The following is a 26,114-nucleotide window of genomic DNA, read 5'->3' on the forward strand; positions in this document are numbered from 1 at the left end:
GCTGGGGCTAGAATACCGAAAATGGCTTCACTCACACATCTGGCGATGGGGGCTGGCTGTCAGCTGGGACACCTCAGTTCTTTGTCACATGGCCTCTTGTCCACCAGGGCCTCTCTCCACCAGAATACACTGGACTTCTTTACATAGCAGGTGGCTTCCAAGAGGGCAACATCAGAAATAGGTCAGTACACAAAGAATCAATTGTATTTCTTTATACCAGCCATAACAATTTGAAACTGAATTTTAAATTTTAAAAACAGTACCACTGACAATTCCAAAACATGAAATACTTAGGTATAAGCTACAAACTATAAAACACTGATGAAAGAAATTTTAAAAGAGTTAAATACATGGAAAGATGCACCATATTCATAGATTGGAAGACTCAATACTGTTAATATGTCAATTCTCCCCATATTTATCTCTAGACTTATGGAAATCCCAACATTATGCCAATCAAGTTTTACAGCTATTTACAAGCTGATTCTACAAAAGGCAAAGGAATTAGAATAGCCAGACCAACTTTGAAAAAGAACAGCAATTGAATGGTTAAACAATCTCTAGTACATCCATATAATGAAACATTATTGAACAATAAAAACAAATGAAAGACTGACATACACAACAACTTGAATGAATCTCGAAGACATTCATTCTTTATTCTAAGTGAAACAAGCCAGACTCAAATTTTATATACTACATGATGCCATTTGTATGTCATTCTGGAAGAGACAAAAGATAGCAACTTACTATAATCAAGACCAGGTGATAATGAAGATAAGAAAGATCAATGAAACAGAATAGAGAGGCCAGGAAGAAAACACATATGGCCAACTGATTTTTGACAGAGATACAAAGGCAACTAAATAGAAAAAAGTTAGATTTTTTAGCAATGGAGCCAGAACAAATGGACACCAATATACAACAAAAACATGAATCTTGACCAACACCTCACACCTTGCACAAAATTTAACAAAATGGATAATAGACATAAATGTAAAATGTAAAATTAGAAAACTTTTAGAAGAAAATATTTGTGACCTTGGGTTAAGCAAAGAGTTCTTAGCAGGACAACAAAGCACAATATATAAAAGAAAAATATTGATAAGTTGGACTTAAATTTTTTAATTTTTGCTCTATTAAATGCACTGTCATATCATTCTGGAAAAAGCAAAAATATAGGGGCATAGAAGAGATCAGTAGTTGCCCAGGGCTAAGAGTTGGTGGAGGGTTTTACTACAAAGAGGCAGCATAAAGGATGAGGGAGAAAACTGTTCATATTCTGATCATCTTAGTTACATGGCTCTGTGTACTTGTCAAAATCACAAAACTATATAACAACAAAAGTAAATTTTACTGTATGGGTATTTTAAAAATAAATAACATAAATAAAATTCAGCCAGAAATATATCTAGTCAATATTCCTCCAGACCTACCCTGGAGAGGATACCAAGTATTATCTTCATAGCAAACAAACATTTCAAAATGTTCATGCCCCTGTTAATTAAAAAAAAAAATAAAGATTTAATCAAAGAAATGTCACTTTGCCTCTCCGTTACACATATTTTACAGTTTTTAATAATAGTACTGGTATGATAAAATGGGCACAATCAAATGCAATAAAAGGGCACGTGAATCAGTATGTTCTTTTTGGAAGGCAATATAGCAATATGTATCAAGAGCCTTAAAAGTGTTTTTACCCTTAAAGCCACTTCTAGGAATCAATCCTCAGGAAGTAATCAGAGATTTTGATGAGGTTCATTATCTTCTCTGCATTGAAATGCTATCTCCCTCATCACAGGGACAGACGTGCAGCGGCTTCTAAACAAATGCTGCCGACTATCTGGATGGCAACTGACTTCCATAAAACATCTGCTTCCAGCCAGGAGCCTAGTAGGAAGAGAAGCCTCTTCTGCTCGGGCCTGTTTGGTCAGGATGCTGCATTCTGTGTAACAGTGTTAACGACTGTCTACACTCACTGGGAACCACTGCAGTGGTGGTTACATTCCTAATGAGTTAGCAAGTGATGCCCCTGGCTGTGCCCATAGAGACAGCAGGGGTCCTCATCCAGACTGATGTCTTCATGAGAGAAAAACCTAGGAGACCAGATGGAAGCAGTCAAAGAGACAAGAGAGTCAGTTCAGCAAATGCTGGGAGCTGCTGGGAAAGCCCGGAAACTGGGGCTGAGACTACACTTTAAGAGGAAGAAAGACCCTGGCATAGGACACATGGTCTAGGCCTTGTTTCCAGACCCCACCAGTGATGCCCATGCCCTAAAGAAAATTACTCTCTTTAATCTCAGCTAACGTTCCATTAATCCCCTTGCTCCGTGTTATTATCTGGACACTGCAACTCCACTTCCCAATTCTGGCTGAGTGCCTGCCTGTATATACAACAGCCTCTGTCCTGGCCACGGTGCTCCAGGGACCCCCTCAGTCCTGCTACGTGGGCTCTCTCCTCTTCCCCAAGGCTCCTCAGCACCCCCTACCCACCGTATACCCCATGCACACCTCTCATACTTCCTCAGAGGTTATAACAGGCACTGTGCAGGCTCGGTTGATGGCACCAAGTTATGAGGGAAGCAAGGAATCTTTCCATAATAATGTCTCTTAAATTGGAGAACACTAACTCTGGATGTTGACTCTAACACAGTGACCATTCCTAACGTTTGTTTAGTAAGTGCTCACCATGTACTAGGCACTGTGCCAAGTGCTCTACATGCATTATAAATTGTTACAATTTAACTCACCCAGCAACCCTATTAGGTGGATACTGGTATGGGCTAGATACTGCTATTATCATTATTAACATCCCCATTTTACATATGAGGAATTGAAATCTCAGCAAGGAATTTTCCCAGGACAACAGGGCTAATAAGCAAACCAGAGACTTAGCTCTGAACTCATCAGTTAGTTAAGTATTGACAGAGGCCAGATACTACTAGGCATGGGGGCTGTAGGGTGAACAAGACAGGTCCAGTCCCTGCCCTCAAGAAACCCATTGTCCAGGAGATTACGTAAACCTCAATAGCTGCCCTAATTGGCCACAGAGCAAGGATTCAAAGCCACGTTTTCTATACCAAAGCCCAAGCATATAATTACAATATTTTCTGCTTCTCTCTTATAGGAAATAGTCCCTCTGTGAGAAACAAAGTCCTGGAAGTTCTCAGGCTGAGGTGAGCTACATACCTGTATGACCAGATGTTGATGATGAGTAGATGTTGTGTATGAGAGTACAGGATACATGGAATGCTTTTTAAGGCTTTGCTCAAATGTTACCTTCTCAAAGAGGCCACTCTAACCATGTGCCTCCTATCAGTACTGTCAACCTATCTTTCCCTGCTCACTTTTTCCATCCTACTTATCACCTTCTTTTGTAATATTTTATTTATTTATTACTCCTATTGTTTCATATGAGTTTCCTCACACTTTCTTATAAGTTCCCCAAGGACAGAGAATCCTACCTGTTTTGTTCACTGAGGTATCCCCAGTACCTAGACAGAGCCTGGTACACAGAAAGTACCCAGTTATTACTTTTTGTGTGAATCAGTGAAGGTGAAAATTATGTACAGGTTTAGAGGCAGACGGTACTAATTAGACAGAAGCCAAGACAGAGCAAGAAGAATTGAGCTGGGAACTAAGCTCCCAATTGGTAGGATGAGAGTTAACCTCCCGGCAGACAAGACAGGTGTGCTGTGAGAACTGAAGTGAGTGGCCAAAGCAGATCGCAGCCTGAAAACCAGAAGACCCTGCAGGAGGTAGAGTGGCTATGCTTCTCTGTGCTCAGAAGCACGTCAGAAATCTGACAGCCAGGAAGCCAGGGTGGATCAGGAAGTGTACAGCCATCTGTGTTCTGCAAGAACCAGGGAGCCAGGGGGTCAGATAAGCAGTCAGGGGTTGGGGATCAAAGCAGGCAAAGGCCTAAATCCAGGAAATCTTGGAAGGCAAGATAATGGTACCCATCCACCAAAACACAGAGAAGAACCTAATCCTGAGGCAGGAATTGTGGGAACTAAGGTTTCTTTCAAGTTTTCTCCCAGGAGGCGTGTGGTCCTTAGGACTGCAGGAGTGAGCAGGGCGGGGGGGTATGGTTTAATGGCATGCTACAGCTACAGACAGCTGATTGTGCATATCTCTTCCCAGCTTCAAGTTTAGTGGCTTCACATTTATAGCATGAAATTGGCCAGGGTGGAAGTATTGACACCATGGAAATTGGCAAATGCTATAAATCAGGAATTGTTTGCTTGTTTGTTGTGTAGCTGGTTGTTAAACATTTACCAGCACACTACTAGTACAGTTTAGTATGGAACTGAGGCTGCAGGGAGGCTCGGTTCTCAGCTAGAAGATAGAGGTCGAATTGCAGGTAGGTATCAATACTTAGGCTAAGGCATACTCCATGGAAAGTACTTGTGCCCTTTGGCAACTGCAGATAGAGCAAGGAGCCAACTTAATAGCAAGCTTCCCTGGGCTTCTCCTATTCAGTATAGAACTTACACAGGAATTCTGTCTCTTAAATTTGGAAGAGAGAGACTTGTTTGAACCCATTTATTCGTTTATTCATTCATTCAACAAATACTAATCAAGGACCTATCATGTGCCAGGCTAGCACTAGACCGTAAGGATAATGAGACAGATTTGTTCCTGCCCTCATGGAACTTACTACCTAGCACAGGAGTCCACAAATTATGAGCTGATGACCAAATGTGGCTTGTAAACTCATTTAATACAGCCTTCAAGTTAGGGATGGTTTTTGCATTTTTAAAGAGTTGTAGGGCTTCCCTGGTGGCGCAGTGGTTGAGAATCCGCCTGCCAATGCAGGGGACACGGGTTCGAGCCCTGGTCTGGGAAGATCCCACATGCCGCGGAGCGGCTGGGCCCGTGAGCCATAATTACTGAGCCTGCGCATCTGGAGCCTGTGCTCCCTCCACAACAAGAGAGGCCACGATAGTAAGAGGCCCGCACACCGCGATGAAGAGTGGCCCCCGCTTGCCACAACTAGAGAAAGCCCTCGCACAGAAACGAAGACCCAACACAGCCATAAATAAATAAATAAATAATTAAAGAGTTGTATAGAAGAAGGAAGAGGGGACTTCCCTGGTGGTGCAGTGGCTAAGAATCCGCCTGCCAATACAGGGGACACAGGTTTGAGCCCTGATCTGGGAAGATCCCACATGCCACGGAGCAACTAAGCCTGTGCGTCACAACTACTGAGCCTGCACTCTAGAGCCCACGAGCCACAACTACTGAGCCCACATGCTGCAACTACTGAAGCTTGCATGCCTAGAGCTCATGCTCCACAACAAGAGAAGCCACCACGTTGAGAAGCCTGTGCACCGCAACGAAGAGTAGCCCCTGCTCGCCACAACTAGAGAAAGCTTGTGTGCAGCAACGAAGACCCAACGCACCCAAAAATAAATAAAGAAATAAAATATAAAGAAGAAGGAAGAGGAAGAAGAGGAGAAGAGATAGAGACCATGTGTGGCCTGCAAAGCCTGAAATATTTACAAAGCTGGAGGCATAACCCTCCAGACAATACTACAAAGCTACAGTAGTCAAAACATCATGGTACTGGCACAAAAACAGACAAATGGATCAATGGAACAGAATAGAGAGCCCAGAAATAAACCCACCCACCTACAGTCAATTAATCTTCAACAAAGGAGGCAAGAATATAAAATGGAGAAAAGACAGTCTCTTTAGCAAGTGGTGTTGGGAAAGCTGGACAGCTGCATGTAAATCAATGAAGTTAGAACACACCCTCACACCACATACAAAAATAAACTCAAAATGTCTTAAAGACTTAACTATAAGATATGACACCATAAAACTCCTAGAAGAGAACATAGGCAAAACATTCTCTGACATAAATCATACTTATGTTTTCTTAGGTCAGTATCCCAAAGCAATAGAAATAAAAGCAAAAATAAACAAATGGGACCTAATCAAACTTATGAGCCTTTGCACAGCAAAGGAAACCATAAACAAAAAGGTAAGACAACCTAAATACTGGAGAAAATATTTGCAAATTATGTGACCGACAAGGGCTTAATATCTAAAATATACAAAGAGCACATACAACTCAATACCAAAAAAACAAACAACCCAATCAAAAAATGGGCAGAAGACCTAAATAGACATTTCTCCAAAGAAGACATACAGATGGCCAATAGGCACATGAAAAGATGCTCATCATTGCTAATTATTAGAGAAATGTCAATCAAAACTACAATGAGATATCACCTCACACCAGTCGGAATGGCCACCATTAAAAAGTGTACAAATAATAAATGCTAGACAGGGTGTGGAGAAAAGGAAACCCATCTACACTGTTGGTGGGAATGTAAATTGGTACAGCTGTTGTGGAAAACAGTATGGAGGTTCCTTAAAAAACTAAAAGTGGAATTACCATATGATACAGCAATCCCATTCCTGGGCACATATCCAGAGAAAACTCTAATTCAAAAAGATACATGCACCCCAATGTTCATTGCACTATTTACAATAACCAAGACGTGGAAGAAACCTAAATGTCCATCTACAAAGGAATGCATAAAGAAGATGTGAGATATATATATATATATATATATATATATATATATATTTAAAAAACACACACACACACAATGGAATACTACTTAGTCATAAAAAAGAATGAAATAATGTCATTTGCAGCTACTAAACAGAAACAGACTCACAGACATAGAAAACAAACTTATGGTTACCAAAGGGGAAAGGGAGGAAGGGATAAATTAGAAGTTTGGGATTAACAGATAAACAACAAAGTCCTATTGTATAGCACAGGGAACTACATTCACTATCTTGTAATAAACTATAGTGGAAAAGAACATGAAAAATAATACATATATACATATACACACATATATATATATTTCTGAATCACTTTGCTGTACCCCAGAAGCTAACACAACATTGTAAATCAACTATACTTCAATCAAAAAAAAAATTTACTGTCTAGCCCTTTACAAAACAGTTTGCCAAATTTTGCTCTAGCAGCTGAGATAAACCTTACTCTTTCACAGCTCCCCTAATCAGCCATTAAAAGGCCAAGGTTTGAATGAGGACTTGACCTGAAGAAAGAACTGTGAGTAGAGGAGGTGATGCTGACACTTATAAGGAATGAGTCTAGATATCTCCTGGGCTACAGCTCAGTGTCAGCTGATTAGACATGGGTAAATATTTGTAAATATTTCGCTGGCTGGACCAAGGATGAGACTGAGGTACACAAGTTCAGTGCAAGGAGAAAGTAGGTTGGGGATTAGCCCAAGAACTCAAGAGGGAACAAAGTCAGATGACCTTTCCTGAGCTGAGCGGTGAAGGTAGAGAACAATAACAACAGCTAATACTTCTAGAATGCCTGCTGTATACCACACATTGTTCCAAGCATTTACATTACTCATAGTAACACATTTAATCTTCCCAACAGCCCTATGAGATTGATCCTATTACTGTTATTCCCACTTGACAGATGAAGAAACTGAGGTACAGCGAGGCAAAGTAACTGCCAACAGTTGCACAGCACAGCTTATAAGTAATAAAGCCAGGATTTAAAACCAGATATCCTATTGTAGGATCTTCGTTTTTTGGGGTTTTTTTTAACATCTTTATTGGAGTATAATTGCTTTACAATGGTGTGTTAGTTTCTGCTTTATAACAAAGCGAATCAGCTATACATATACATATATCCCCATATCTGCTCCCTTTTGCATCTCCCCACATCCCATCCCACCCCTCTAGGTGGTCACAAAGCACCGAGCTGATCTCCCTGTGGTATGCGGCTGCTTCCCACTAGCTATCTATTTTACATTTGGTAGTGTATATATGTCCATGCCACTCTCTCACTTCGTCCCAGCTTACCCTTCCCCCTCCCATATCCTCAAGTCCATTCTCCACGTCTGCATCTTTATTCCTGTCCTGCCCCTAGGTTCTTCAGAACCAATATATATATTTTTTACATTCCATATATATGTGTTAGCATACGGTATTTGTCTTTCTCTTTGTGACTTACTTCACTCTGTATGACAGACTCTAGGTCCATCCACCTCACTACAAATAACTCAATTTCATTTCTTTTTATGGCTGAGTAATATTCCATTGTATATATGTGCCACATCTTTATCCATTCATCTGTCGATGGACACTTAGGTTGCTTCCGTGTCCTGACTATTGTAAATAGAGCTGCAATGAACATTGTGGTACATGACTCTTTTTCACTTATGGTTTTCTCAGGGTATATGCCCAGTAGTGGGATTGCTGGGTTGTATGGTAGTTCTATTTTTACTTTTTAAGGAACCTCCATACTGTTTTACATAGTGGCTGTATCAATTTATCTTCCTACCAACAGTGCAAGAGGGTACCTTTTTCTTCACACCCTCTGCAGCATTTATTGTTTGTAGAGTTTTTCATCATGGCCATTCTGACTGGTGTGAGGTGATACCTCACTGTAATTTTGATTTGCATTTCTCTAATGATTAGTGATGTTGAGCATCCTTTCATATGTTTGTTGGCAAGCTGTATGTCTTCTTTGGAGAAATGTCTATTTACGTCTTCTGCCCATTTTTGGATTGGGTTGTTTGTTTTGTTGATATTCAGCTGCATGAGCTGCTTGTAAATTTTGGAGATTAATCCTTTGTCAGTTGCTTCATTTGCAAATATTTTCTCCCATTTTGAGGGCTGTCTTTTCGTCTTGTTTATGGTTTCCTTTCCTGTGCAAAAGCTTTTCAGGTTCATTAGGTCCCATTTGTTTATTTTTGTTTTTATTTCCATTTCTCTAGGAGGTGGGTCAAAAAGGATATGGCTGTGATTTATGTCATAGAGTGTTCTGCCTATGTTTTCCTCTAAGAGTTTTACAGTGTCTGGCCTTACATTTAGGTCTTTAATCCATTGTGAGTTTCTCTTTGTGTACGGTGTTAGAGAGTGTTCTAATTTCATTCTTTTACATATAGCTGTCCAGTTTTCCCAGCACCACTTATTGAAGAGGCTGTCTTTTATCCATTGTATATTCTTGCCTCCTTTATCAAAAATAAGGTGACCATATGTACGTGGGTTTATCTCTGGGCTTTCTATCTTGTTCCATTGATCTATATTTCTGTTTTGGTGCCAGTACCATACTGTCTTGATTACTGTAGCTTTGTAGTGTGGTCTGAAGTCAGGGAGCCTGATTCCTCCAGCTCCATTTTTCTTTCTCAAGATTGCTTTGGCTATTCGGGGTCTTTTGTGTTTCCATACAAATTGTGAAATTTTTTGTTCTAGTTCTGTGAAAAATACCAGTGGTAGTTTGATAGGGATTGCACTGAATCTGTAGATTGCTTTGGGTAGTATAGTCATTTTCACAATGTTGATTCTTCCAATCCAAGAACATTGTATAGCTCTCCATCTGTTTATATCATCTTTAATTTCTTTCATCAGTGTCTTACAGTTTTCTACACACAGGTCTTAGGTCTCCTTAGGTTTATTCCTAGGTATTTTATTCTTTTTGTTGCAATGGTAAATGGGAGTGTTTCCTTAATTTCTCTTTCAGATTTTTCATCATTAGTGTATAGGAATGCAAGAGATTTCTGTGCATTAATTTTGTATCCTGCTACTTTACCAAATTCATTGATTAGCTCTAGTAGTCTTCTGGTAGCATCTTTAGGATTCAATATGTATAGTATCATGTCATCTGCAAACAGTGACAGCTTTACTTCTTCTTTTCCGATTTGGATTCCGTTTATTTCTTTTTCTTCTCCAATTGCTGTGGCTAAAACTTCCAAACCTATGTTGAATAACAGTGGTGAGAGTGGACAACCTTGTCTTGTTCCTGATCTTAGAGGAAATGGTTCCAGTTTTTCACTATTGAGAACGATGTTGGCTGTGGGTTTGTCATATATGGCCTTTATTATGTTGAGGTAAGTTCCCTCTATGCCTACTTTCTGGAGGGTTTTTATCATAAATGGGTGTTGAATTTTGTTGAAAGCTTTTTCTGCATCTGTTGAGATGATCATATGGTTTTTCTCCTTCAATTTGTTAATATGGTGTATCACATTGATTGACTTGCGTATATTAAAGAATGCTTGCATTCCTGGGATAAACCCCACTTGATCATGGTGCATGATCCTCTTAATGTGCTGCTGGATTCTGTTTGCTAGTATTTTGTTGATGATTTTCATCACTAATATTGGCCTGTACTTTCCTTTCTTTGTGACATCTTTGTCTGGTTTTGGTATCAGGGTGATGGTGGCCTTGTAGAATGAGTTTGGGAGTGCTCCTCCCTCTGCTATATTTTGGAAGAGTTTAAGAAGAATAAGTGTGAGCTCTTCTCTAAATGTTTGGTAGAATTCACCTGTGAAGCCATCTGGTGCTGAGCTGTTGTTTGTTGGAAGATTTTTAATCACAGTCTCAATTTCAGTGCTTGTGATTGGTCTGTTTATATTTTCCATTTATTCCTGGTTCAGTCTCGGAAGGTTGTGCTTTTCTAAGAATTTGTCCATTTCTTCCAGGTTGTCCATTTTATTGGCATATAGTTGCTTGTGGTAATCTCTCATGATCCTTTGCATTTCTGCAGTGTCACTTGTTACTTCTCCTTTTTCATTTCTAATTCTATTGATTTGAGTCTTCTCCCTTTTTTTCTTGATGAGTCTGGCTACTGGTTTAACAATTTTGATTATCTTCTCAAAGAACCAGCTTTTAGTTTTATTGATCTTTACTATCGTTTATTTCATTTCTTTTTCATTTATTTCTGATTTGATCTTTATGATTTCTTTCCTTCTGCTAACATTGAGGTTTTTTTGTTCTTTCTCTAATTGCTTTAGGTGTAAGGTTAGGTTGTTTATTTGAGATGGTTGTTGTTTCTTGAGATAGGATTGTACTGCTATAAATTTCCCTCTTAGAACTGCTTTGGCTGCATCTCATAGGTTTTGGGTCATCGTGTTTTCATTGTCATTTGTTTCTAGGTATTTTTTGATTTCCTCTTTGATTCTTCAGTGATCTCTTGGTTACTTAGTAGTGTATTGTTTAGCCTCCATGTGTTTGTATTTTTCACAGATTTTTTCCTGTAATTGATATCTAGTCTCATAGCGTTGTGGTCGGAAAAGATACTTGATAGGATTTTAATTTTCTTAAATTTACCAAGGCTTGATTTGTGACCCAAGATATGATCTATCCTGGAGAATGTTCCATAAGCACTTGAGAAGAAAGTGTAATCTGCTTCTTTTGGACGGAATGTCCTATAAATATCAATTAAGTCCATCTTGCTTAATGTATCATTTAAAGCTTCTGATTCCTTATTTACTTTCATTTTGATGATCTGTCTATTGGTGAAATTGGGGTGTTAAAGTCCACTACTATGATTGTGTTACTGTTGATTTCCCCTTTTATGGCTCTTAGCATTTGCCTTATGTATTGAGGTGCTCCTATGTTGGGTGCATAAATATTTACAATTGTTACATCTTCTTCTTTGATTGATCCCTTGATCATTATGTAGTGTCCTTCTTTGTCTCTCGTAATAGCCTATTTTAAAGTCTATTTTGTCTTATATGAGAATTGCTACTCCAGCTTTCTTTTGATTTCCTTTTGCATGGAATACCTTTTTCATCCCCTCACTTTCAGTCTGTATGTGCCCCTAGGTCTGAAGTGGGTCTCTTGTAGACAGCATATATATGGGTCTTGTTTTTGTATCCATTTAGCCAGTCTATGTCTTTTGGTTGGAGCATTTAATCCATTTACATTTAAGGTAGCTATCGATATGTATGTTCCTATTACCATTTTCTTAATTGTTTTTGGTTTGTTATTGTTAGTCTTTTCCTTCTCTTGTGTTTCTTGCCTAGAGAAGTTCCTTTAGCATTTGTTGTAAAGCTGGTTTGGTGATGCTGAATTCTCTTAGCTTTTGCTTTTCTGTAAAGGTTTTAATTTCTCCGTCGATTCTGAATGAGATCCTTGCTAGGTAGAGTAATCTTGGTTGTAGGTTTTTCCCTTTCATCACTTTAAATATGTCCTGTGACTCCCTTCTGGCTTGCAGAGTTTCTGCTGAAACATCAGCTGTTAACCTTATGGGGATTCTCTTGTATGTTATTTGTTGGTTTTCCCTTGTTGCTTTTAATATTTTTTCTTTGTATTTAATTTTTGATAGTTTGATTACTATGTGTCTTGGTGTGTTTCTCCTTGGATTTATCCTGTATGGGACTCTCTGTTCTTCCTGGACTTGATCAACTATTTCCTTCCCCAAATTAGGGAAGTTTTCAATTATAATCTCTTCAAATATTTTCTCAGTCCCTTTTTTTTCCTCTTCTTCTTCTGGGACCCCTATAATTCAAATGTTGGTGTATTTAATGTTGTCCCAGAGGTCTCTGAGACTGTCCTCAATTCCTTCCATTGTTTTTTCTTTATACTGCTCTGCAGTAGTTATTTCCACTATTTTATCTTCCAGGTCACTTATCCATTCTTCTGCCTTAGTTATTCTGCTATTGATTCCTTCTAGAGAATTTTTAATTTCATTTATTGTGTTGCTCATCATTGTTTGCTTGCTCTTTAGTTCTTCTAGGTTCTTGTGAAACGTTTCTCATATTTTCTCCATTCTATTTCCAAGATTTTGGATCATCTTTACTACCATTACTCTGAATTCTTTTTCAGGTAGACTGCCTATTTCCTCTTCATTTGTTTGGTCTGGTGGGTTTTTACCTTCTCCTTCATCCACTGCGTATTTCTCTGTCCTCTCATTTTGCTTAACTTACTGTGTTTGGGGTATCCTTTTCACAGGCTGCAAGTTCGTATTTCCCATTGTTTTTGGTGTCTGCCCCCAGTGGCTAAGGTTGGTTCAGTGGGTAGTGTGTAGTCTTCCTGGTGGAGGGTACTGGTGCCTGTGTGCTGGTGGATGAGGTTGGATATTGTCTTTCTGGTGGGCAGGACCGCGTCTGGTGGTGTGTTTTGGGGTGTCTGTGGCCTTATTATGATTTTAGGCAGCCTCTCTGCTAATGGGTGGAGTTGTGTTCCTGTCTTGATAGTTGTTTGGCATAGCGTGTCCATCACTGTGGCTTGCTGGTCGTTGAGTGGAGGTGCGTCTTAGCATTGAGATGGAGATCTGTGGGAGAGCTTTTGCAGCGTGATATTACGTGGAGCCAGGAGGTCTCTGGTGGACCAATGTCCTGAATTTGGCTCTCCCACCCCAGAGGCACAGGTCTGACACCCAGCCGGAGCACCAAGACCCTGTCAGCCACACGGCTCAGAAGAAAAGGGAGAAAAGAAAGAGAGAAAGAGAGAGAGGGAGAGAGGGAGAGAGGGAGAAAGGGAGAAAGGGAGAAAGGAAGAAAGGAAGGAAGGAAGGAAGGAAGGAAGAAAGAAGGAAGGAAGGAAGCAAGGAAGGAAGGAAGGAAGGAAAGAAAGAAAGAAAAGAAAGAAAGGAGGAAAGAAAGAGAAAGAGAGGGAGAGAGAGGGAGGGAGGGAGGGAAAGAAGGAGGGAGGGAGGGAGGAAGGAAGGAAGGAAGAAAATGTAAAATAAAGTTATTAACATAAAAATAATTATTAAAAATTGAAAAAATTGAAAATAAAAAAAACTTTGCAAAAGAAGAGAGCAACCAAACCAAAAAACAAATCCACCAATGATAACAAGTGCTAAAAACTATACACAAAAAAAACCAAAAATGGACAGACAGAACCCTAGGATAAATGGTAAAAGCAAAGCTATACAGACAAAATCACACAAAGAAGCATACACATACACTCTTACAAAAAGAGAAAAAGGAACAAAAAATATATATATCTTTTGGGAAGTCTAAGGTCTTCTGCTAGCCTTCAGTCAGTGTTCTGTAAGAGTTGTTCCACATGTAGATGTATTTCTGATGTATTTGTGGGGAGGAAGGTGATCTCCACGTCTTACTCCTCCGCCATCTTGAAGGTCTCTGAGGATCTATGTTCTTAACCACACTGCACTCTCTCAGACAGACTGGTGGGAAAAGGAAAGAGAGCAGGTGGAAAAGGAGAACAGGAAAGAGTGTGGTGATTAGTCACATCTGAACCCAAAGGACAAACAAGGAAAAGCAAGTCCAGGCCACAGTCAGAGGTGACAGTGAGCATTTTCCCAATCACTTCCCAGTCATGGCTGATCCTGCTCTGTGCCAGACTCTGTGCCAGACTCTGTGCCAGATGCTGAGGGTACAGAGATGAGTCTGACTTGAGCTAGAGGGGACACACTCATGAGTTAACAGGCAATACTAATACAGTCTGGATTAAGCCCTGTATAGCACTGTGGGGGCCCAGCAAAGAAAGAAGCTCCACCCAGTATATTTGGAAGCTATACCAGTAAGCTTGGAGCAAGGTGCCAGGGGGATGTGGAGCTTGAGCTGCCGAGGGTCACCTGGATGAACCATCTCCAGATTATGTCACAAAATGACAAGGGTTCAAAGGACCACTGCAGAGTCCAACAAACATCCATGTGCCAGAAGAACAAAGCAAAGGCATAAATCCTGAAGAAAGTGGTGAGTCAAAAGCCTAGCACCTATTAGAAACAGGGGTGTGGTGGTAGGTCGGCAGCTGGGGAGCCCAGATCAACCAGCAGAAGCCAGATCGGAGGAAGGAGAGATGGAACAAGGGGACCTACACATGTCTGGGTCTTCATGCCATGCCACCTTCCCTACCTCACAGCTTTATCCCTCATCTTATTTCCTAACAGCTGACTCGCCACCAGCCTTATGAATCGGGAACTTACTGACTTTGGTGTCCTCAATGCTGGGGAAGACCTGTCCAGAGTTAAGCATTTTATGCTAATATTCCTCCTATACTCTTTCCTACCATCCAGGATAAGCCAATAGCCTTCCTCTAAAAGGAAGTGTTCAACTCCTTCTCTCACTCACATTCCTCCCCAGAAACATTCCATCTAGAGCTTAAGGCTGTCAGTGACCTGGCAGTGTTGGTGCCATTCACATTCTCCCTCTGGGAAATTAAGTGACAGCAGTCATTAAGACCAAGAAAACTGTGCAAGTCTTCAGTGGTTCTTTGCAGAGCAGAGAAATGTCAGGGCTGTTGGGTATCTGAATGGAGCTGCAGGTCCTGGGGTTAACGTAACAGAAAAAAAAATGACAGTGTACAGAGTTGAAGGTTAGTCCAACAATTATCAAGTCCCCAGGGAGCAAGTCTCAATAAAGACTTGTTGACTCTGTTCTAACAATAGGAAGGGTGGTAAGCTACACCATAGTTCTTCCTTCCTGATTTCCAGCATACTGACTGACATGCCTGTACTGGGCATTACCGTGCATGCAGTTGCTGCTGTGCTATTATATTAGACATCCGTGGGACTGTTTGGCCAAAACCCCCTCCTCATGGGAACTACTCACCCCACCCCTATCCACATGGCAAATTCCTATGTGGCCTTGTCTTCCCTGACACATTTGACTAGTTAGAGGTGAAGCGCTTGACCCTACGTGAGTTAACCAGAGTCCTTCTTTGAGATTCTCCTAACTGGAATAAGAGAATCGGTCTCTCTTTGGTGGTAGAAGTTGAAAGATACAAACTTTAGGACACTTTAGTGGCTACATTTACAACCATGTGGAGGAATGCTGCCTGCAGGAGAGAATATTAAAATGCAGAAAGAAGCAGAGATTAGGAAGATTAAAAAAAATTCTTGGTAGCATCCAACTCTAAGCACCCAGTTATTCCTGAGGCCAAGTTACAGCCATGCTTCCTGCAGTTTGGTTATTAGAGTCCATGAGGAATTAAATTTGCATTTTTTTGCCTAAGTTACTTCCAGCTTGAGTTTCTTCTAATTGGTTATAACAGTCTAAATCAACCTGGACTTCTGGTGGCACCAACTATGTGGTAGTATGGAAAAGGAGAGTTGTCCAGAAGGCCCCCAGAGACTCCCTACTTTGCTCTCTTGAAGACAGTGTCAGTGTGCAGTGGTGATCAGTCCCCAGCCCAGCCAGACTACACCAAGTCCAGTGTGAGAGGGATAAGAAGCTACCACCTTCTCTATGCTTATCCACACTGCATGCCCCTCTGCTTGCTCTAGCACCTTTCTAACTGCTCATTTGCTCAGCCACTCCAACTGAGGTCTACTTGGTCTGTTTCTCTGGATTCTAACTCACTGCATCATTCCTAGATATTTCTTCCCTCTCAGCATGTCCTCAAGGTATTCAAACCCTCCAACCAGCAAGCTAAGTTAGCCTCTGCTATTCAGCATCACAGGCTGAGCCTAGGTAAGCAGTGTAAATCAGTAAATATTAAACGGTAAAGTATAGACTAGAAATGCCCCCAGGAAGTCAGAAAAGGGAAAAATCAGTGCAGTCTTGTAGAACAGATAGTTTAGAATTTGCAGAGATAGAAAGGACATTCCAATCTGGAAAAAAATAAAGACACTGAAGTAGAAAAGAGCTTGAGGACCAGAGGCCTGGAGATAAGAAATGAACCTGACTGGAGTGAGTGCTACAAGAATGGGACCATAATGCCATTTGCAGCAACATGGATGGACTTAGAGATTATCATACTAAGTGAAGTAAGTCAGAGAAAGACAAATATCACATGACATCACTTATATGTGGAATCTACAAACATAAAATGATACAAATGAACTCATTTACAAAACAGACTCACAGACTTCGAAAACAAACTTATGGTTGCCAAAGGGGAAATGTGGTGGGGAGAGATAAATTAGGAGTTTGGGATTAACATATACACACTACTATCTTTAAAATAGATAATCAACAAGGACCTACTGTGTAGCACAGGGAACCCTACTCAATATTCTGTAGAAACCCATATAGGAAAAGAATCTGAGAAAGAATGGATATATGTATAACGTGTAACTGAATCACTCTGCTGTACACCTGAAACTAACATAACACTGTAAATCAACTATACTCCAATATAAAATAAAAAATTAAATTAAAAAAAAAATGGGGGGCTTCCCTGGTGGCACAGTGGTTAAGAATCCGCCTGCCAATGCAGGGGACACGGGTTCGAGCCCTGGTCTGGGAAGATCCCACATGCCGCAGAGCAACTAAGCCCGTGTGCCACACCTACTGAGCCTGCGTGCTGCAACTACTGAAGCCTGAGTGCCTAGAGCCCATGCACCACAGCAAGAGAAGCCACCACGACGAGAAGCCCGTGCACCGCAACGAAGAGTAGCCCCCACTCGCCACAACTAGAGAAAGCCCACGCGCAGCAACGAAGACCCAACGCAGCCAAAAATAAATAAATAAATAAATTTGTAAAGCAAAAAGAAGGGGACCAACGTTAGGTAAATCTGAGAGACAAAACGGGGTCAGATTATACAGCATCTTAACAATAAGGCAGAGGAGATTAGACTTGATATGCCGGCAGGTATTTTGATCAGAGAAAGAAGGAAAATAATGGTTTAGCTATGTATTTCTCACAGAGGATGAGAATCTCCCTGAATTACAAAGAAGATAAAAGGGGGGATAATGCTTATTCTCCCTACCAAAAACATTCTTCATTTTTCTAAAGGATTTATCATTGCTTATTTGGAGACTTTTCATTGTTAGGGTATTGTTCAATGTAGTAATTTAGAAAATACAGACAAACAAAATAAAAAATGAAAGTCTCCCAAAACTTCATGTACAAAATAAGCATTAAGATATTTATATACATCCTCCCAGAATAATTTACAATATGTATTAATTAAAAATTGATTTATGTTATATAAATATGGCTTTTCTCACTTAGCAATGTTTTCCATTGGTTGCTTTGAGTGGTAAATTCCTCTATTATATTTAAAATATTACCTGATTCAAAAAAATAAAATTTACATGTATCTTTTTTATAATTTTATTCCATAGCTCAGATCAACATTTTCCTAAATTTGTTCTACAGAACAGTTAGAGCTACAAGATATTCTGCCCCAAGTAACAGGGTTATGTTTAGGAGAGGCTTCATCCCTTGTGGAAATTAAAGGTTCTTAGGTGTTCTACAATGAATTGATGAAAGTTAAATGAAGTTTGATCCAGGAAATACCTTCTCAATGAAAATTCATCAGTATTGCTATAATTCTAATTGAAATTAATGTATTCAGAAAGAGAGTTCAAAACATGGTCCTGGTCAAAATATCCTACACCCAAGGAAATCATCGAAAGAAGGCCCACTTTCTGCAATAGTGGTGATCGCCCCATTACTCAATGAGGCCAGCAGTGGCCATAGGGCCACTTCACAAGGACTTAGACACCAGAATTCAAGCATCTCCTTGAGACTACCTATGGAATTGTTAAGGTCCCTTTCAACGCCGAGACTCCATGATTTTTGAGAGCATTAAAAAACCTTCTTTCAGATCCACTCACTCATTTGCCAGCCATTTCTCCTCTCCAAGTCTCAGTTTCGTCATCAATAAGATGAAGGATCTTTGTGTGAAACCAGAGCTGCCATCTGACTGTGGGCCACAATCTGAATTCCCTCGGTGCCCCTTCCAACTATAACATACTCACACCCCCCTGGTCTCCTAACATTTATATTCTCACTGAGGATGTCTATTCTTTCTCTTTGTTGAGGAAGAAACGGTATGAGCAAACAATATCATCAAGAGTTGCTCACATGTGCACACAGAGCATACACTAAACAGCTGGAAAACAAAGAAAGTAGGTGAAAGGTGAAGTTGTTTTGCTGAATGGGTGTCAGAGGTTGGTGTACAAATCCACAGGGAGGATGAGAGCTTCACTAAGGCTAACGCTTGCTCTGAAAAATCTGTTCACAGAACTTCCATCCCAGCAGCCCAGCCTCCCGTCCCCCAGCTGGTTTCTTCTGAAAAGTCTAGAGGCAAGGATAGTCTAGTTTTTTTCTCTCTCTCTCTTTTTTTCCAGGAATACAAATAGAAGTGGTTTTTAAAAATGTTTTTAAGAGACTGAGGTTCAATCAGAAAGCGAGCCTTAGGAAAAAAACTTTCAGCTGTCCCAATGCAGCCCTAGGGCCCCACACGATTTGGCTTCTCTGAACCCTGGGTGGGGGTGGGGTCTTGCTGTTTTGTGTGCTCCTCAGAGCCCAAAGAAACCAATTCTGTGCCACTCTTTCTTCCTGGTGTTGAACAAGAATACAGGAAACTCAAGGGGATTTTATCTGGGATATTTTGCAGTGTGGAATAAAATAGCTTTGAGTGGTGGTCCTTTCTTGAGGTGAACTTCCACTCATCTTCCAGGCAAAATATCAAAAAGACCAACAAAACCTGAATCTAATTAAGTCTGAGAGAGGCACAGAGCTGATTCCCTGGCTGAACGCAACACCCCTGAGGAAGCTCTAAAACTATCATGGCTCCTCACTGGGTGCAGAACTAAGCCCATCGCCCATGCTTGAATAAAATATACAAATTTAACCAAGCAGTCTGGTATTTTGGGTGTCGTGCCTGAGGTCTAGTGTGCCTCTGGTCCTGTGTCTCTTTCCACAGAGGCTTGTCACTTGAACCACTGCCAGGTCGGCTGGTTCCATCCCTATAATATCCTTATGTTCACTTTAAAGAGAACCCATCATGCTAGTGCTGCTTACAGGGCCTAAGGCAGAGAATGGGCCCCCAAAGCCTCAAGAATGAGTTATAGGACTGTTCTTGCACCTTCTGGCTAATAAACATTTGTAGCCTTAGCAGAATTTTGTCTAAGACCTCACCTGGTGTAGAGGTTGTAAAGAAGGGGATGTATGGTCCCCACCCACCTGAAACTATCAGAGCTATGAAGACCAACTCATCCTTGTTAGCCCAGGACATTGAAAGTCCCATGTCCCAGGAAACACCACAATTCTAGGCAAACCAGGACATTGGTCACCCTACATATCTACCAAAATAATTTACCAATTTACCAATGCCAAATTAGCTTGAGTCAAGGCAAAATATCTTGTTTCCCTTAAAATAGCTTCTAAAGACCTAAGTTCCCCCCACCCAAAAAAAAAAAAAAGAAAAAAGAAAAAAAACCCCAAAAAACCTAATAGAAAAATGAGATCTAGAGCCTTGCTACTCAAAGTGTGGTCCACAGACCAATAGCATCTCTATCCCCCAAAGCTTGTTAGAAGTGCAGTCTCAGGTCCCACCTCAAACCTACTGAATTAAGATCTGCAATTTAGCAAGGCCTCCAAGTGAGACCTTGTACAAGAGCCCCATGCACCTTAAAGTCTGAGGTGCACTGGCCTAAAGAAAGATATCTCAGAGGGTGACTTTTAGCTTGGTCTTTAAGTCAGTAGGAGTGAGTCGGCAGAAAGAGGGAGCAGAGGCATCAGCAAACAAAGGCACAGAAGATGGCAACGTGTTCATTCACCACGAGTCATTTGTTGTTTCTGGGGGTGAGGGATGGTACATAACCTGGAAGGCAAACTGGGGAGAGACTGTGGAAGCCCTTGAACATAAGACTGAGTAGCCCTGTATCTTCCCTGTTCTCTCTCCTCTCAAGGCTCAGCTACTAAATTCTGTTTTATTTTCTAAAAGCTATAGCCCCTCCCTCCCCCTGACCTATTCTGGCAGTAGCTGGACTCCTACACTGCTAGCTGAGAGGGGGCAGCAGGCCCAGGAAGACCCTCCCCAAGAGCTGCATTCAGGTTCAAGCTCTTCTCTCTGGGGACCTTTGAAGAGTCAGAGTCCTGTGTCTCTGGTTTATGCAACTCAGTCTCTGATGGGGGAAGGCAGAGGAGAGAGCCAGCAGTTAAAGTGATACAGATCAGGATCTCTATTTCCAAATGAAAAGCTGGAAAAATGAGAAGTCTTGAGCAATCTCTCTCTTTCATTCTGAAACATTCTCCAATTCAACCCAAGGGGCCATCTTCATAGATGCTGGCATTTGCAAATACATTATACTTTGCTAGCTAACATGATCACCAAATATGGAATGCTAATCAATCAAACACAGGGTGAACTGAGACTTACTATGTACATCAGTCAGGGGATGATCAGAGAAGCAGCGCCAGAACGAGTGATATACAATAAGATTTATTACAGCTATTAGACCTTAAGCTAAATAGTACAAAGCCACCACACTGTGTATTCCTATGGTCAATTTTGAGAACTTCACCAAAAAACTCTTAGTCCGTTCTGACTCTATTACACCTCTGTAACAGAACCTGTGTCATTTGTGCTCCAACTATTGTGTCCACCTCCTCCCTGGACTCTGTAAGCCCCTTCAGGCCAGAAGCTGTGCTTCGTCTCTTTTTATCTCCAGCTCCTGGCATGGTTCAGGGTATTCAGAGGCACTGGGCAAATGCTTACCAAATAAGTGAATACAAGACAACCACATACCCACAAATTCGGGTTAAGCATCAAAGAAAGAAAGTATTATACTTGATGTCTTTGTGTGGCCTCTGGGTCCTTATTACATACTCAATTATCTTTATACTCTTGAATGTGGAGGTGCCAATGAGTAAACCCAAACAGGTCAAACACACAGGTTTTGTACCATTTTCAGGTTTCTAGAGCCTGGCGGTGTCTCCACACAGAAGATTAGTGATTCCCCAAGTGGTCAAATACATAGTTTTCTGTACCGTTTTAGTGTTTTCAGAGGCTGGCAGTATCTCCACACAGCTGATAAGCGGCAGACTCTGAGATGGATGAGATTAACTTCTGCGATGGCAAGTGTCCAAAATGGCTCAGGAAGCAGCTGCTGAACTCCGCCTGATTTTCAGTCCCAGCATCATGGGACGGCAAGGAGCTTCAGAGGTCACGGAACCCAACCATATATCACTTGGAACTGAAAAGGAGCAAATGCAAAATAACTGTTTTAAAAAACAAGACGTGTCAGTAAAAGAGAGTTTGAAAAAGTAAAAGGAAAGCAAGAAAGGAAGGAGATAGCTGATACAAACTCTTTACCTCATCCTGCTCTAAGAGGTCTAAAATGGTGAGGTGTGTCAGGCTCCCCCAACCAAATGGACCCCAGTGGCCACCATTTGAAGTTGCAGAGAGGCCTGAGTTGGTGGGTCATAGAGAGATTGTTCTGAACTTTCAAAAAGGACAAAGCTCCAGAGAAATGTTATCCATACAGACGTGCTCCTGTCTGGGTCCAGCCCTGCAATTCCCTGGATTCTGGGCCTCTTCTCATACCCACTTCCTATTCCTTGGTCCCCAGCTCCCCTATCCATCACTACCCTCTGCCCTTGGTTACCTGACGACCTGACTCTGAACCTCCACCCTGGGTCCTGCCTCTCACACCTTCCCTGGTTAGGAGGACAGAGGAAGTGAGCTAAGAGGAGCTGGTTACCTTATATAGGCTACATCATTTCAAATTCACAACAAAATGCTGAGAGGTAAGGATTATTAGCCTTCTCTTTAAGATGAAGTTAGGTATTCTGCCAAAAGTCACAGAGCTAATAAAGGATGAAAGAGGAATAAAAACCCAGGTGTATCAGACTCCAAGCCCATATTCTTTCCAACATGCCACACATGCTTCCTTTCCACTTTTCCTGGAGTCTCATATGCATCTTCCCTACCTGTGATATTCATTCTGACTCCTTCTTCAACCCACAATTCATCTCTTAAACTCCAACAACTTCCCCCACTCAGACTTTGGCCAACTCACAATCTTCTTCTAATAATCTTCTAAGATAGAAGAGCTGCCCACCACTTGTAATCCACAAATGAAGTGAGGGCATACCTGCTCACACCTCACCTGCCTTCCATGAGTCCCCACTACTATAGGAAGGGTCCAAATATCTCATCATGGCATAAATGCCATTCACAATGTAGCCCCTACTGGTCCTGCTGCCCTCCCCTCTCACCTGGCCCTTCTATCTTCTCCTTTTTTCACCAGATTTCAACTACACTTAACCTCTTCTCCAAACGTGCCTACTCTAAGATCAAGTAGCCAACAGTTTGGCCTACAGTACTTATTATAATAAGATGGAGAACTTTTAATTATTTTGGCATCTGGTACTAAAATTTCTCTTTGGGCAGAACCACCTTTATTGGAAGAATTCCTTGATAACCCCCACTGGTGCAGAAGATGAGGTCCTAGGGCCCCAAGTGAGGGTAGTTTGCAGGTTATGCTCTTCAGAAGTAGATGCTGATATAGAGTTTGGAGCCCAAGATGTTTATTAGGACAACCCAATGTACATCAACTGATGAATGAATAAACAAAAAGTAGTAGATCTATATACTACACTGTGGAATATTATTCACCCATGAAAAGGAATGAAGTACTGATACATGGTATAACATGGATAAACCTTGAAACAATTATGCTAAGTGAAAGAAGCCAATCACAAAAGGCCACATATTGTATTATTCCATTCAGATGAAAGATCCAGAATAGACAAGTATAGAGGCAGAAAGTACATTAAGGGTTGCCAGAGGTTGGGGGAGGGGGTAATGTGGAGTGACTGCTAACGTGTATGGAGTTTCTTTTGGGGATCATGAAAATGTTCTGGAATTAGATAGTAATGATGGTTGCACAACTTTGTGAATATACTAAAAACCACTGAGTTGTACACTTTAAAAGGGTGAATATGTATAATATGTAAGTTATACATCAATAAAGTTTAAAAAATTTTAAAGTAACTGTTAGGGATCAATATCTGTGAAAGGAAGGAGGAGGAAGCAGGATTGGGCAGAGGAAGAACCTGACCTGTGATGCAGGCCCAACAAAGCCTCAGCTAACCAGGCTGGGAGTCCTGGAGTGAGCGGTGCCCATCAGAGTGTCTCACATGAGGCTGAAATAGCCCAGCCTTTATACTCCCACCTCACTCAGTCACTGGATGTGGGTCACCCTGGGAAGGGTGTGGCCTCAGGTGAGGTGCCATCCTGCTGCTGAAGCAGACCCTGAAGGAGCTGACAGTGGGAGGCTGTCTGCTGACTCATTCACTGGAGTTGAGCAACAAGTCTTTCTTAGGAGGAGGTCTGAGTGTAAACAAGGAATTAGACCCTTGTTCCAGAAAGGAAAGAGAAGTTGACAGAAAAAAAAGGAGCAAGTAAGACAGAGTCAGTGAGATGGCAGAAAGCTGTGCAGTATGCAATGGGATCCCACCTTATAACTCCTCACATCTTCACTGAAGATAAGGCACAGAGTATAGACCCTTAACATTTTGCCAAATAAACAATTGTATTCTAACACTCTACTTTTTGCTCTTATATTCTCATTTCTTCCGGAGCCTCAGTTATCTGAAGCATTTATTCAACTAAAATTTGTTTAAAGTTTTGTAGGACAGAAGAGCATCTCTTTTTTCCTTCTCTCCACAGACTTGTTAAAAGTCATTAACACTGCAGTACAATTTATGAATTAGGGTCAACACTATGCTTAAAATCTATGAATAATGATTAAAAAAGGAAGTGGTGAAAGAAAAAACAGGAGGAAGTCTACCACCAAAACCAAGGTGGACTTAGGGGTTTCGTCTATGAGCTTTTCATAAAAAGCATACCTGGAAAAGCTGCAAGAAAGACTGTATTTCACATATTGCATCTGGTTAAGACAAGAGCAATGAGAAAACCATAGTAAAAACTTATCTTTGCAAAGGTGCTTTCCATATATCATCCCATTTAGTCCTCTCAACAACTCCCTATAGAAGGAAAGTCAGCATTATTATTATAATCATCATTTATAATTGAGTCACCTGGCGTTCAGAGTTTAAGTGACTGGCTTAAGTTTACATAGCAACCAAGCAATGGTACCAGAACTTCACATAGAGCTAGTGACTCCAAAGGCAATACTCTTTCCGTGACTATACCATCCTGTAGCACAACTACCATCACCTCCTTACCCTCCATGGCCAGAGCTGTAACCACAGGTGGACAGAGAGAAACCTGCATTTCCCATGAGGCAACAGCCATTTGAGGATTAACTTCTTAGAGGAAGTTTTTCATTAATTAGCATGCTTTCATCCAACAAACAGAGCTACCCCAGAGATGCGAGGACTCATTTGTGTGTGGTCTTGAAAAAGTTAAACAGTAAAACTCCAGACAGACAACAAGTGACCATTTTTAACTCCAGCGTGGCAGCAAGAGGAATTTTAGGTAGCAAGACAGAAGAAGAAAATATTGAATAAAGGGCTTCCATAGAACAGAGTAGCATTCAGCCCAGGACTTTTCTTTCCCAACAAAAGTCACTACAACAACACTGGGAAATCAAAGGCACTCATGGGCAGTGATGGTGGACAGGGGCAAAGTGATACATTCAGCATTAATATGGATTGTGCAATTAGCAATGAAGAAAACACAAGATCCCTTGGACAAAAAATATGTTTCAGAAACTATGTCTCAACCAAGTTAAGTGGATTTCTTTACTCCAGGACTTCCCAGGAGGAAAATAGCTTATGCAGCAATTTAAGATATGGTGAATTCAAGCAATAAAATACAGTCGGTGTCATTTATAACAACTGCAGAGAGAAACGGATCGTTCTGGACAACTAGTTCAGGTATGACAAGTTCATGGCTTGTTTGCCTTCATTTCTCCCTCCTGCCTCCATGGCAAGCATGGCTAATTAGTCACTGCACTCTGCCACTGATTCCAGATATAGCCCCATAATCTTTAAAACAACACTCCAAGAAGCTGCTACTAGTTAACCATAAATGATCAGCTTTGAAACAAAAAAGTCGGGCATTAACCAGCATGGGATGAAGAAATGGACTAGATATTCCTCAGGGTGCAACAGATGTCCAGGGTCCAGACCAGGAAGACTTGCTAGCTAACTCCCACAGGAGGAGTTAAGGGCCAGGGACCAGATCCCATTTGTCATTGTACCCTCAGCACCTAGCGCAGTGCCTGACATGGTAGACTCTCTATATGTCTGGTGAATCAATGGGTTAACACCAAAATCACATGATAGTGATGGTTTTACATAGTATGTAGTCACTATATTTGTATATTGGCCATTAGGAAAAATGTATATAATTGTTCCCCTATTATGAGTCCAGTTTCTTTCTCAGCTACTCTTTCTGCTATCCTTATAAGGACCCTGATAAAGAACCTCATCCAGTATGGTTTAAAGAAGCACCAGGAACCACAAAGACTATAACACCAACAGACCTTGGTTTGAATTCTGAATCTACATTTATTTGCTATATAATCTTGAGAAAATTACTTGATCTCTCCAAGCCTCAGTGTCTTCAATTGTAAAAAGAGGATAATAATAACTACCATGTAGTGTTGTTATAAGAATTAGGGATTTATCATGCAAAGCACCTAATACAGTTCCTGGATCTTTTTCTATTTACACCTGTCCTTGTTTCCAAAA

Source organism: Balaenoptera musculus, chromosome 6, assembly GCF_009873245.2.
Source record: "Balaenoptera musculus isolate JJ_BM4_2016_0621 chromosome 6, mBalMus1.pri.v3, whole genome shotgun sequence".
NCBI classification, from domain to species: Eukaryota; Metazoa; Chordata; class Mammalia; order Artiodactyla; family Balaenopteridae; genus Balaenoptera; species Balaenoptera musculus.